Source organism: Equus asinus, chromosome 4 (genome assembly GCF_041296235.1).
Source record: "Equus asinus isolate D_3611 breed Donkey chromosome 4, EquAss-T2T_v2, whole genome shotgun sequence".
NCBI lineage: Eukaryota > Metazoa > Chordata > Mammalia > Perissodactyla > Equidae > Equus > Equus asinus.
In genome coordinates, this window is record NC_091793.1 from 57,469,362 (window position 1) to 57,482,475 (window position 13,114).

A 13,114-nucleotide genomic window follows, 5' to 3' on the forward strand; every position below is an offset into this window, starting at 1 on the left:
TTTGGTACTTTTTGAAGAACTATAAATATAAGCAATCCAATTTAGCAAAGATAAATGCTGCCTTCCAAACTCCAATCATATCTGTCCTTAATCACAGCAATTTCCAATAAAAAAAAAACTTTGGTGATGCTCAGATACATATCATTTTTAAGACCTAGAAATAAAGACCTGGACTAAGGCCAGTCACTTGAGTTGTGGGGATATCCATTCCAAGAATATCTTTTATTGTTATCACCGCTCACTTGTCGCCGTGATGAATTGGACTGCCCCAGCTTCCTTACCAGTGGAAAAAAACTTTTTATTTTCTGTTATTTATCTTGTTCTTCTTGCATGCTTTCTGCCTCTCTGTAAGGTATTATTCAACTTGTTCTTTTAAATAAATCCACAGGAACCTTGTAATCAAAATACCAAAATGACCATTTTGGTTTTGTTACTATCACTTCCTTCGAATGAGAAGTAACTCTTTTGAAAGTAAAATTTTCGAAGTTCCTTTGTAGTCTATGAAATAAATAGAATAGGACAGGAAATTTTCAAACAAGTTAATGACCATTTCATTTAATGATTCAGTCTCAATTACTGTGTTTTTTCTATTTTATGATAACATTGGCTGTGCATGCATCATAAATTTAATAACAGCTTTTTAGGAAAAGGCATACCACTACATTAATGCATACAATTAAGTTTAACTAACTGAGAATTGCAGATGTTTACTTACAGAAATACATATCACTCATTTTTGGAGTATCTTCATGTGGTAGACACAGAGATGAACTGCCCAGAAGGACTTGCTGCCCAGGTATGGTCAGCAGACAGCCTCCAACTGTCAGCTCCTTTAGGGTCTGCCTCAACTGCACAGAGTTCCTCAGACTGAGGTCACACCCTTCTCAGGCCAGCCATATCTAGACTAAGCAAGGTGAGAGTATAAAGGACCAGCAATTTTGGCCAGACCCAGAACACTATGACAGGTAACACTGTATTGGTTCACAACCTCAGGAGCTTCCCGGATGAAATCTGAAACTGGCCCCCATACACCGAGGGCAAGAAGAGGCAAAGAGGCAACTGCTCCAGATTGGTAGGTCACAGGTTTAACAAGCATGGGAGCTTACTTATGTGGTTAGTCTTGGGAAGCTACAAGACAAATAGGTCTTCGCACTTGCTGGCTAGAATTTTAAAAGTTTATATAGAGGCCTTAACTGGGTTCAGTCACACATATAGTCCAGATGGTGTCAACAACACTCTGCTCTCTCAAGGCTGCATCCTTGAAAATGGCTCCAAGGTCGAACAGTGGGCAGAACATACATTCCAAGGACAGGGGAGGGCTGAGGAGCCTCCAATTGCCTGGGTCCAGCTCTTGGGTCAACCAGTGGTCACATCCCCTAGATGACCTCCTCTAACACTCCACCCTGATGACCAGCTCTTACAATGTCACAGATGCCCCTTCTCCACAGTGTGCCCTGAGCATCAGTAAGGTGTTTCAGTAGCATGGAAGTGGCTTGTTTGACAGCTATCTGGCTGTCTTGGTGGTAGATCCTACAACAACAGTATAGACACATGCAAGAGAAAACACAGATTAAGATAATGATTCTCAATATAAGTAACAATTTTTTCCACCAAAAGCCCCATGATCTGAACTACTGATTAATTAAGTCCCCTAGGCTGGAGGTTGGATCACTCAGGGCATTCACTTGTGTCCTCATGTGACTTGATAGAGATGATGCATTAGCAGAATCATCAGGTGTGAACACACAGCATTCTGCTTGGTTACTGGCACAGGTGCCTCCCTCAAGGAAGTGATAACATCCAAGGCCATCCTATTCTGGGGGACAGCTTTTCTCATTAGAGACATTTCAGTGTTCAGTAAAGACAGGCTTTGCCAGTTGTCATTTAAGTCTTGTTGGATGCATTTAATAAGGGCTTCTATGTGTACTATGACGTTCTCTGGGCCAATGGAAGTAACAAAGATGGCGGCCAAATGGTCATACCATGGAAAACAGAACATGCCCACCTGGCCTTGAGGAGGGGGAGGTTGGAAATTTTGGTTACTATGGGTCAGATTCTCTCCTGTGCCTAGGGAAGACCCAGGGTGCAGTAGCCCAACATCCCAGGTGGAAGTCATGGCCAAAGATTTGTGCCACAGAAGCACTGAACCCCATTTTGGTCTACCCAATAAATACCTGGGCAACACAACCAGTCAGTGTCAAACCAGTTGCTATCCTTTAACGTGACAGAATGACTACAGAGCTCCAGCAATATCCATCCCATGTCCCTGATACAATTGTGTTAGTTCTGCTTGGAGTTCTGTTTCTGTTTCCAACATAGGGGTGCCCAGGTACTCAAATGTCCATGCTTAGGGTGAGCCACATGAACCTACCTAAAGTCTGAACGTAGCCACCCATGGCTCTGATGTGACATTTTCAGGACCCTACGAGTCAGCAGTTTGACAGGCTGCCTATGTAGTTTGATTGACAGAAAAAGAATGCCTATGCCAAGAATGACTGATAGTGTGTGCCACAGGCCAGGTCTCTGGATCAATAGTGGTAACATCAGATGAATTAAGAGTACTAGCCCTAGATTGTTCTTTCTTAATGTACTGCTTTAGGGCCTTCCAATCCCCTCTGTGGAGTGGTAATACCTAGTAACATCAAAGGGAGAAATGGTGACATTACAGTGGAGAAATCTGGGGAACACACCTTAATGAAATGTCAAAGTTAACATAACCAATATTGAGACAAATGAACATCCTGTGCCTTCTGACAGGAAGCTTTGAGAAGGACACAAACTCATTTATGTAGTATTCTCGCCAAAAAAATGCATTAGTTATATGTAATCCCAAGGAATTATCATACAAACTCACACTGAAAGACATTTTCCAAAACAACTGCTCTGTACTCTTCAAAAATGTTAGCCATGAAAAAAAAAATTGGCTAAGGAAAAGTTCCAGATTAAGGGAAATTAAAGAGAAATGACATTAAGTTGTGTAAGTTCCTTATATATTTTGGATATTAACCTTTTATCAGACATATGGTTTGCAAATATATTCTCCCATTTTGTAGGTTGCCTTTTCATTTTGTTGATTATTTCCTTTGCTGTGCAGGAGCTTTCCAGTTTGGCATAATCCCACTTGTCTATTTTTTCTTTTATTGCCTATGATGTTGGTGTCATATTCAAGAAAGCATCACCAGGACAAATATCCAGAAGCTTTTCTAGGACATTTACAGTTTCAGGTCCTACATTTAAGTCTTTAATCCATTTTGAGTTGATTTTTTGTAGATAGTGTAAGATAAAGATTCAGTTTCATTTTTCTGAATGCGTATAACCAGTTTTCTCAACATAATTTATTTAAGAGACTCTCCTTTCACCCACAGTATATTCTTGGCACCCTTGTCAAAAATGAGTTAACCTTATATGTGTGGGTTAATTTTAGGGCTCTGTTATTCTTCTCCATTTGTCTACGTATCATACTATTTTGATTACTGCAGCTTTGTAATATATTTTGAAATCAGGAAGTATGATAATCCAATTTAAAAATAGTCAAAGGAATGGAATAAATATTTCTCGAAAGTCATACAAATAGCCGACAAGTATATGAAAATGTGCTCAACATCACTAATCATTAAGGAAGTATGCATCAAAATCACAATAAGAAATCATTCCACACATTTTTGGACAGCTATCATCAAGAAAAGAAAAGACAACAAATGTTGGCAAGGATATAAAGAAAAGGGAACACTTGTACACTGTTGGTGGGAATATAAATTGGTACAGCCACCATGGAAACAGTACGGATGTTCCTCAAAAAACTAGAAATAGAACTACCATATGATTGAGCCAATCCCACTTCTGGGTATATATTCAAAGGAATTAAAATCAGGATCTAAAAGAGATATCTGCACTTTTAAGTTCACTGTAGCTTTATTTACAACAGTCAACACATGCAAGCAACCTAAATGTCCATCAATGGATGAATGGAAAAAGAAAGTGTGGCATATATATACAATGGAATATTATTCACCCTTAAAAAAGAAGAAAATCCTGCCATTTGCAATGGCACGGATGAACCTAGAGGACATTATGCTAAGTAAAATGAGCCAGACCCAGAAGGACAAATACTACATGACACCACTTATATGATGAACCTAAAATAGTCAAACTCATGGAAGAAGAAATTGAAAGGGTGGTTGCCTGGAGCTGAGGGAAGGGGGAAATGGAAGTATTAGTCAAAGAGTACAAAATTTTGGTTATACAAGATAAGTCCTAGAGATCTATTGTACAGCACAGTGCCTATAGTTAGCAATATTGTATTGCACACCTAAAAATTTCCTAAGAGGGGAGATGTTCTGTTAAGTGTTCTTATCACAAAAATAATAATAATAATAAATAAGAGGTGGGAGGGAACTTTGAGAGTTGATGGACAGGTTTATGCCATAGATGGTGGTGATGGCTTCATGAGTGCATGCTTTCTCCAAATTCATCAAGTTGTATATATTAATTATATAGAGTGTTTGCATGTCAAAACATAAAGACATAACATTGTGAGCATTAAAAAAAGAGAGAGAGAGAGATGTCAGCTTATTGCAGTACGTGATCCAACATAATTTACCAATCTCTAATCTCCCTACTCCACGGATTAGGGAAAAAAATGCTATGAAAAACATTTTTAGGACAATTAGAAAAATTTGAAAATGGACTAGATAATAATATTGTATTACCATTAAATGTCCTGGTTTTGACCATTTTATTCTGTTGCTGTGCAACAAACCACCCTAATACTTAACTGCTTACAGTCACAATTATTTATTTATTTCTTCTCATAGTTCTATGGGGTGGCTGGGTTTTTCCTGTAACCTAATCTGGTTCCACTGGAGCTGTATGGTCTAGATGGTCTCACTCACATTAATGGCATTTGGCTTGATGTCAACCAAGATGACTGCTGCACGTCTCTCATCCTGGAAGCCTCATCCAGGCTTGCTCACACAGCAGCAGGAAAGTTCGCAGCATCAAGAGAGGGCAATCCCCAAAGCACAAGCATTTTTAGAGCACTTGCATCAGTATTTAATATCCTGGGTCCAAGGCAAGTCACATGGCTAATCCTAGATCTAAGGAATGAAGAAATAGACTCCCTCTTTTGATGGGAGAAGCATCAAAGTCACATTACAACAGGAGATGCATACAGATATACGAGGAATATTTGACCATTTTGCAATCCATCATACTATAATTAAGAATGTCCCTGTTCTTAGAAAATACACACTGAAGTATTTAAGGATAAAGGTGCATAGTGTCTGCAGCTTACTCACAAATAGTTCAGGAAAAAATAATACATGTGCATGTGCACAGAAAAAAGGAGCAAATGTAGCACAATGGCAACAACTGCTGAACCTGCATGATAGGTAGAAAGGGCAGAGGAGAGTTTTTTGTGTTATCCTTGCAACTGTTTAAGTTTACAATTATTTCACAATAAAAAGTTTCAAAAAGATCCTATTGAGAGCCAGTGCTGATGGCCTGGTGGTTAAAGCTCAGTGTGCTCTGCTTCGGCAGCCTGGGTCCAGTTCCCGTTCGTGGAACTACACCACTCACCTGTCAGTTGCCATGCTGTGGCAGTGGCTCACATAGAAGGACTAGAAGGACTTGCAACTAGGATATACAACCATGCACTGGAGCTTTGGGGAGGAAAAGAAAAAGAGAGAGAGGGGAAGATTGGCAACAGATGTTAGCTCAGAGTGAATCTTTCCCAGCCAAAAAAAACCAACAAAAGCCCATTGAAGTATATCACCCTAGTTTGACCCCAGGGCTATAGAGTCACTATAATAAAATGACAGGGTGTGCAGGAACAATGTGGTGGGATGAGAAGCAGGTCCCTAAGGAGAGTACTGGAGAGACTATTTCAAGGGTGTCCTATGGTCTGCGTTTTGGGTACTTTCCTATTTATTAAGCTCACATTTGCATCTTTTTCTTTATATGATTTCTGTATCACAGGAAGTTGTAGCACCTCTCTTTGATGCCAGTTAAAATGTTTAGTTGGATCGCTGGTGAGTACCTGAGCGCCCATTATCAGGTCACACCAACCTCTGCTGGCTTTGTTTCAGTTTCAGGTCTATCTGGCCACAAAGTCACACCATTGCCACCTCAACTTATTCTGCTCAAATATGGGAGAAGAATAATGATTACAAGTGTCATGGGAGTTGTTGAACATGTATTTCTAATTATTAATCCCTGACAATAGTATTTAATTATTTAATTGAGCATTATAGAGACAATAAAATAAGAAGTTAAGATAACTTATTTTGGAATGAACTAGGTATAGCTCACCAGTCAGGAACTTAAACATGAATTTAAAGATAAAAATTTTAAGTGCAATATAATCATAAAGGATAATATCTGATATAAGTTCAGTGTGTTTCTGAAGTTGACAACCAATGTCACTTTTCTGGAGCAGCAGAGACTTCTGGGGAATTTGTTGTTACACATGAAAGAGATCTGCCACCAAATGTGTTTGAGGAACGTTGGGTAAAACCAACATTAAGCAGGTTCTGGTTATCAGCTAGTTTACACTGTGCCTCTTTAAGAAGCAGCTATCCTCTGCAGCATCCAATAAGTGTATTTGATGATGGAACCCTTCTTCATGAAGCATCGTATGGTACTGGTATTCTTAGGAAACTGATGAAAACTAGCCCTGAGAGGCCACAGCATTATCTTGGATTTGGTTCTACTCCATGTCACTCTCTCTTTTTATCTTCTGGACTTGTCACCTCCTTTGACCTACTTCCACCTCCCACTCTTTTTTGTTTTTTTAATTAATGTTATGATAGATTATAACCTTGTGAGATTTCAGTTGTACATTTTTGTTAGTCATGTTGTGGGTACACCACTTCCCCCTTTGTGCCCTCCCCTCACCCCCCCTTTTCCCTGGTAACCACCGATCAGATCTCCTTGTCAATATGCTAACTTCCCCCTATGAGTGGAGTCATATAGAGGTCATCTTTCTCTGACTGGCTTATTTCGCTTAACATAATACTCTCGAGGTCCATCCACGTTGCTGTGAATGGGCCAATTTTGTCTTTTTTATGGCTGAGTAGTATTCCATTGTGTATATATACCACATCTTCTTTATCCAATCATCAGTTTCTGGGCATGTAGGTTGGTTCCACATCTTGGCTATTGTAAATAATGCTTCGATGAACATAGGGGTGCAATAGACTCTTGGGATTTCTGATTTCAGATTCTTAGGATAGATACCTAGTAATGGGATGGCTGGGTCATAGGGTATTTCAATTTTTAACTTTTTGAGAAATCTCCATACTGTTTTCCATAGTGGCTGTACCAGTTTGCATTCCCACCAACAGTGTATGAGGGTTCCTTTTTCTCCACAACCTCTCCAACATTTGTCGCTCTTGGTTTTGGATGTTTTTGCCAATCTAACAGGTGTAAGGTGATATCTTAGTGTAGTTTTGATTTGCATTTCCCTGATGATTAGCGATGATGAACATCTTTTCATGTGTCTATTGGCCATATTCATATCTTCTTTTGAGAAATGTCTGTTCATGTCCTCTGCCCATTTTTTGATCGGGTTGTTTGTTTTTTTGTTGTTGAGCCATGTGAGTTCTTTGTATATTATGGAGATTAACCCTTTGTCGGATAAGTGGCTTGTAAATATTTTTTCCCAATTAGTGGGCTGTTTTCTTGTTTCAATCCTGTTTTCCCTTGCCTTGAAGAAGCTCTTTAGTCTGATGAAGTCCCATTTGTTTATTCTTTCTATTGTTTCCCTCAACTGAGGAGTTACAGTGTCCAAAAAGATTCTTTTGAAACTGATGTCAAAGAGTGTACTGCCTATATTCTCTTCCAGAAGACTTATTGTTTCAGGCCTAATCTTTAGGTCTTTGATCCATTTTGAGTTTATTTTCGTGTGTGGTGAAAAAGAATGGTCAATTTTCAATCTTTTACATGTGGCTCTCCAGTTTTCCCAGCACCATTTGTTAAAGAGACTTTCTTTTCTCCATTGTAGGCCCCACTCCCACTCTTTTTTGTGTCACTCTCTCGTGAATACCAGGGTCATATTGGTCATACCCTGAATGTAAACTGGAGCATAATAATTGCATAACTCTGTGCTGCAGAGTTGCTGTAATGCTGTGCTCTGGAGTCGGGTAGACCTGAAGCCTGGCTCTACCACTTCCCAACTGTGTGAGCTTCAGTAGGTTACAGGACATACACTTCAGCTCCTCCATATTGAGATGAGAAAACTAAAATCCATAATTTATAGGGTTACTTGGAAACTTAATGAGACAACACTTGTAAAAGGTGTAGCGTTATGTCTGGCATGTCGTAAGTATGTTCAATAGACTAATGTCTCTCATGAAGTGTTCTCAGTCTTTATATCTGCAATCGCACAAGGGTCAGTTCATTACCAGTACTTCAACTGAAGTAGATGCTTTTGTCCTTTTTGCTCCCTCATCGATGAATGAAATGCCAAGATGCTGGCAATGTGGCTACCTAAGTATAACAGAAATACCCCTCCTCTCTCTTTACCTTTCTTGGGTTATACTTCCGTGTGGTGGCCCTGCCCCATGGTAGAGATAGAGTATGTCCTTCCAAGCCCCTTACTCTGCTAAATGTCCAGGGTTCTCTCATGGCTCAAAAGTGCTAATGGGTGCTGCAGGGAAGCATCCTCCTGGAATAGCTGAATGGTGGCTATGAGAAGACTAAAAATTCATGCAGGCTATCACTCCCACTTGTGCGATGACTGAATATGGGAAGCCTAAGTCTCACATATTCAAAGACTAGAAAATTGGTAAACAAGTCATCAGAGATGACCAGGGTGATAGTATGACTCAATGATAGGACAGTCAGCAGGAGAGATCTTGGTCATTATGGACACCCTCTTTTGGTAAGCTATCCGGAGGCAGTGGATTTGTGTTGGTTTTCTGGTCCCACTCTGCTCTGGATATGACAGAGGTGTCCATCTCATTGATCCTTCTCTCAGAGCACTCACTCGGCAACTTCTGGGCAGCAAACAAGTACAAGAGCACACCCAGAAATGGGCCCAGGCATCTGGACTGGCCACCAGAGTCTATTCGTTCACTCTTTTTGTCTCTCCTATCTCCCCCAAGCTGAGATACTGTCAGGGGCCTGCTAGTCCAAATAGAAACTTTATGCAAATTAGAAAAAGACCTTTTCCTCATGATATTTTCCTGCCAAATATCAAAAAATTATCCAAATCATGTTTTAAGTCTCTCCTATTTTAGAAAAAGCACTCCTTGCATTTGCTCAAAGCAGACTGGCACATTGGTAAGCAGAGGCCCTGGGTCTTGTCTCCTCTTCTTTAAGCTGTTGGACCAACTAAACTAATCCCACTCTTTTTCTTAGACATTTGGTTAAGGCCTCTTTTTCCAAAGAAGTCTTCTCTAAGTCTCTAACTTTCCCTTCAAAGGGAATCTACCTTTGGTGATTTTGAGGTGAAAAAGAGGACTGGGACAAAGCAAACATAAGGTAACATATCAAATAATTCTGATAACATGCACTCTGCAAACCCTGCTAAAACATGCTGCCACTGTTATGACAGAAGAAGTTCTATTGACCTCCCTAGCTTTAGGTAGAAATAGTCACTTCTTAGTTGAGTGTTATCTGAGGATTCTTTCCCAGTACTCAAAAGCTCTTCAGATGGATTTAGCTTCCTGAGCATCTATATACCATCTTGTCTCCCATTATCAAAAGTTACCCTCCTGCTTTCTCTGCAGTTTGCTATTTAGCTAATTATTCAAGGGAAAGAGAAAGAAATTATAAAGACAGTCATGCATATATGATAATTTACATTTTAGATTACTTACAGATAAAATTTCTACTACATGCAAACAGGATCAGTGATTTTCTAAGTGCCCTCCAAACCAGCAACATCAGTATCACGTGGAAACTTGTTACAAGTGAAAATTCTTGGCCCTACCCCAGATCCACTGACTCAGAAACTTTGGGGGTGAGACCCAGCAATCCATGTTTGAACAACCACTCCAGGTGATCCTGATGCTTGCTAAAGTTTGAAAACCACTGCTCTAGATGCCAGACCAATCAGAGCCATATCAGAAATTAAAAAGAATTGTTCACTCCACCGACAAATGAGACTTAAACATAGTAAGCTGTTCCCATATCAATTAACCAGGGGGATGGATTTAGCCTTCCATAGGCTCTCTCTCTCTAACATCCCCAAGTGTGCCCTGGTTGGCTCTAGAGGCTTTAAGACATACTTTTCAGTTGTCACACAAGGGCAAGAATTTTGTTCTGAAAACTGGTTCACAGGACCATGCATCCAATTCCAACTGCTCTTGTTGCTGAAGTCGAACCCTGATTCTCATATTCTTGTTATTTACTTCAGGATTCACGACTTTAAGAACTCTAGCACTTGACAAATCTGAATATTGTAACCGATTCTGGGATATAATACCTTAAACATCTTATTCCAGCTTGAATTGGTGTTAAGCCTGTTATCCTACTCAGACTAAATGTTCTGGTTGACCAGCTCCTGCCCCCATCCATCCCTATTTAGTGCTATTTCTCTCCATTTTACCTAGCCAAGTTTACACATAGATTAAACCTGGTACATCATTGTGACTTGTCTGCTTTTTCTTACATCCTAAAATTCAGCTCCCAAAACCAAATGATTCCATTAAAGCAGTGGTTTTCAATTGTTGTACAGTGAATTGTGTCTTCCCAAAATTCATTTATTGAAGACCTAACCTGCCAATGTGACTGTATTTGGAAATAGACCTTTAAGGAAGTAACTAAGGTGAAGTGAGGTCATAAGTGTGGGGTTCTAATCCAATGGGACTGGCATCCTTATAAGAAAAAGATGAGATACCAGAGATCTCTTTCTGTCCAGGAGAACACAGAGGAAAATTTGTTGGACTATATAGCTAGAAGGCAGCCAACCACAAGACAGGAAAGAGAGGCCTTACTGGAAACCAATCCTGACAGCACCTTGATCTCGGACTTCTGGCCTCCATAACTGTGAAAAAATAAATTTCCATAGTTAAGTCACCTTGTTTGTGGTACTTTTTTTATGGCAGCTGGAGAAGACTAATACAATCATTGTGAATCAGAATCATCTGGGGGAGATTTTAAAAACTTCATAACCCTAAGAGAATGATTCAATTTGTCTGAGGTGTGGCCCTAGAGTTAACTCTTTTTAGAAGCTTCCCAGATTATTCAGTGTGCAGCCAAGGTGGAGAACCACTGGGACTGTCCCTTGTTTATAAAATTGAACCCTCAGGCCTATTTTTAAAAATGAAGTCTGTCCCATTGACATCACTTGAGAGGATATCTTTAGATTTAGATAAATATGTTCTCCTATTTCAAGAAATCCCTAAATAGATAAGGAAGACATAGTTATAGTTTGCCAGCTTGAGCAACAGAATGTAAACTGAGCTTGAAATTAAAATAACTTTAGAATAAATCAGTCCAAGGTTTTTAATATAACGTTAAAAATCTCATGTTTTTCCATTGAAAATAACTTTCAAAGAAATAAGCAAAATTAGCGAAGAAAATCTTAACAACCCTGTAAGAAAGACAGGGTCCTAACCTTACAGCACAACATTTGAGAAACATTATCTAAATTTGGACTAAATTAAAAGAAGTTGCCAATAATACACATAATTCACCTTCTCAAGAGAATAATATGGCATGGTTGGAAATAAGTGGAAATTTTTCTGAAAAAAAAAATCCCACTAATTTCTCCAAACTGGAAGGAAGGTATATTAGACAGGATTCAATTGCAGAAAATAAACTCCACTCTAGTTAGTTGAAGTAGAACAAGATTTGATGAAGGAAATTAAGTGCTTACGAGATTGTTGGAAGGTGAGGAGAAACAAGATTGAATCTGAACAGCTCCCAATGCCACACTGCCTCTGCTACGATCAGGAAAGCTGAGTCTGCAGGAACCTGCCGAATCAGGGAGCCACGTTCTAAATTAGCAAACTTTAACAGATGACCCCAGAACCATGCAACCTCTGTCATCCTCCATCTTTATAAGCAAAAATGGATACCCTACATCCTGCTTCTCTACATTTGTGACTTGATGACTAATCAACGTATCACAAAAAATGCTTCTGATTGATGTAATCTAAATCATGCCTAAAACTTTAGCTGCCAGGGAGCCTGAGTAATGTGGCTTTTAGTTTTTCAGCCTTTGATTTTAGAAGAAGATTGGAATATTTGTTTATAAAGCTACTTTCTGTCTACTTAGCATCCATACGCAACCTACTTTCCATACATGTATATTCAAACAACAAAACAACCTCCACAACATGCCCATCAGCTGCAGTTTTCCAGCTTGGACTGGTAGTCACAGGAGGGATTCAAGAGGATTTCTAGTTTTCCACACATACTATTCTCTCTATTTCCCCCTTGATAATTAGGATCAATCATGTCAGCCAACACAGGATTAGCTTGCTTGTCCTAAAATGACCAGTTGATAGTCTCATCTTCCAGTTAAATTCTTGTATCCCCTAGAGGATGCAACCCTCTCCTGGACACTAAAAGCTCTACACTAGCAGAGACTAAAATTTCAGCAACAAGAAGCAAAATTTTATAAGTAGGTCATTTGGCATTACACTGGCATAGTACTAAAGGATACCATTACCAAGTCTCTCACTTTGTTTTTAGACCCTATGTATTCCAGCTATGGGAGAAATATGCTGGTCAGTGGTTCAGAGTAAACAGCACATCTGTAAGACAGCACTCCGATCTTACAAGGTGTTATTTCTTAGATGCTGCCATAACTGAGTCTTCAGTTGTCTGTTCCACCATTTTATAAGGATAACTGCTTCTGGATGGATATTGCTGGTGAATCTCATGAGTATGAACCTGATACCTTATTTCTTTTGCAATAAAATTAATTCTTTGGTCAGAAAAAGCATTGTGGGGGATACTGTGAATAAGCTATTTAGTAAGTCCTCAGATGTTTGCTGGCAAAAACAAGTAAGCAAGAAGGAACATCTAAATCCAGATCGAGTAATCCATTTCCAGTGAGGAAAATCACTGCTCTCTCCATGATGGAAGGGGTTTAATATACTCTATCTCCCACTAAGCCACCTGGGCATTAGTCTATTTCTGGCAGTGTGGACACTTAGTT

At 39.4% G+C, this 13,114-nt stretch overlaps 1 long non-coding RNA gene across 1 annotated transcript; it reads right to left on the reverse strand.

Moving 5' to 3' along the window:
* Positions 1 to 273: 273 nt before the first annotated feature.
* LOC139045070 (uncharacterized) lies at positions 274 to 12,024 on the reverse strand. Its single transcript, XR_011502718.1, has 4 exons — positions 11,825 to 12,024; positions 10,844 to 10,990; positions 5,578 to 5,660; positions 274 to 1,530 (listed from the first exon to the last, which is right to left on the reverse strand). It is a non-coding gene; the product is annotated as an uncharacterized lncRNA (long non-coding RNA).
* Positions 12,025 to 13,114: the final 1,090 nt, after the last annotated feature.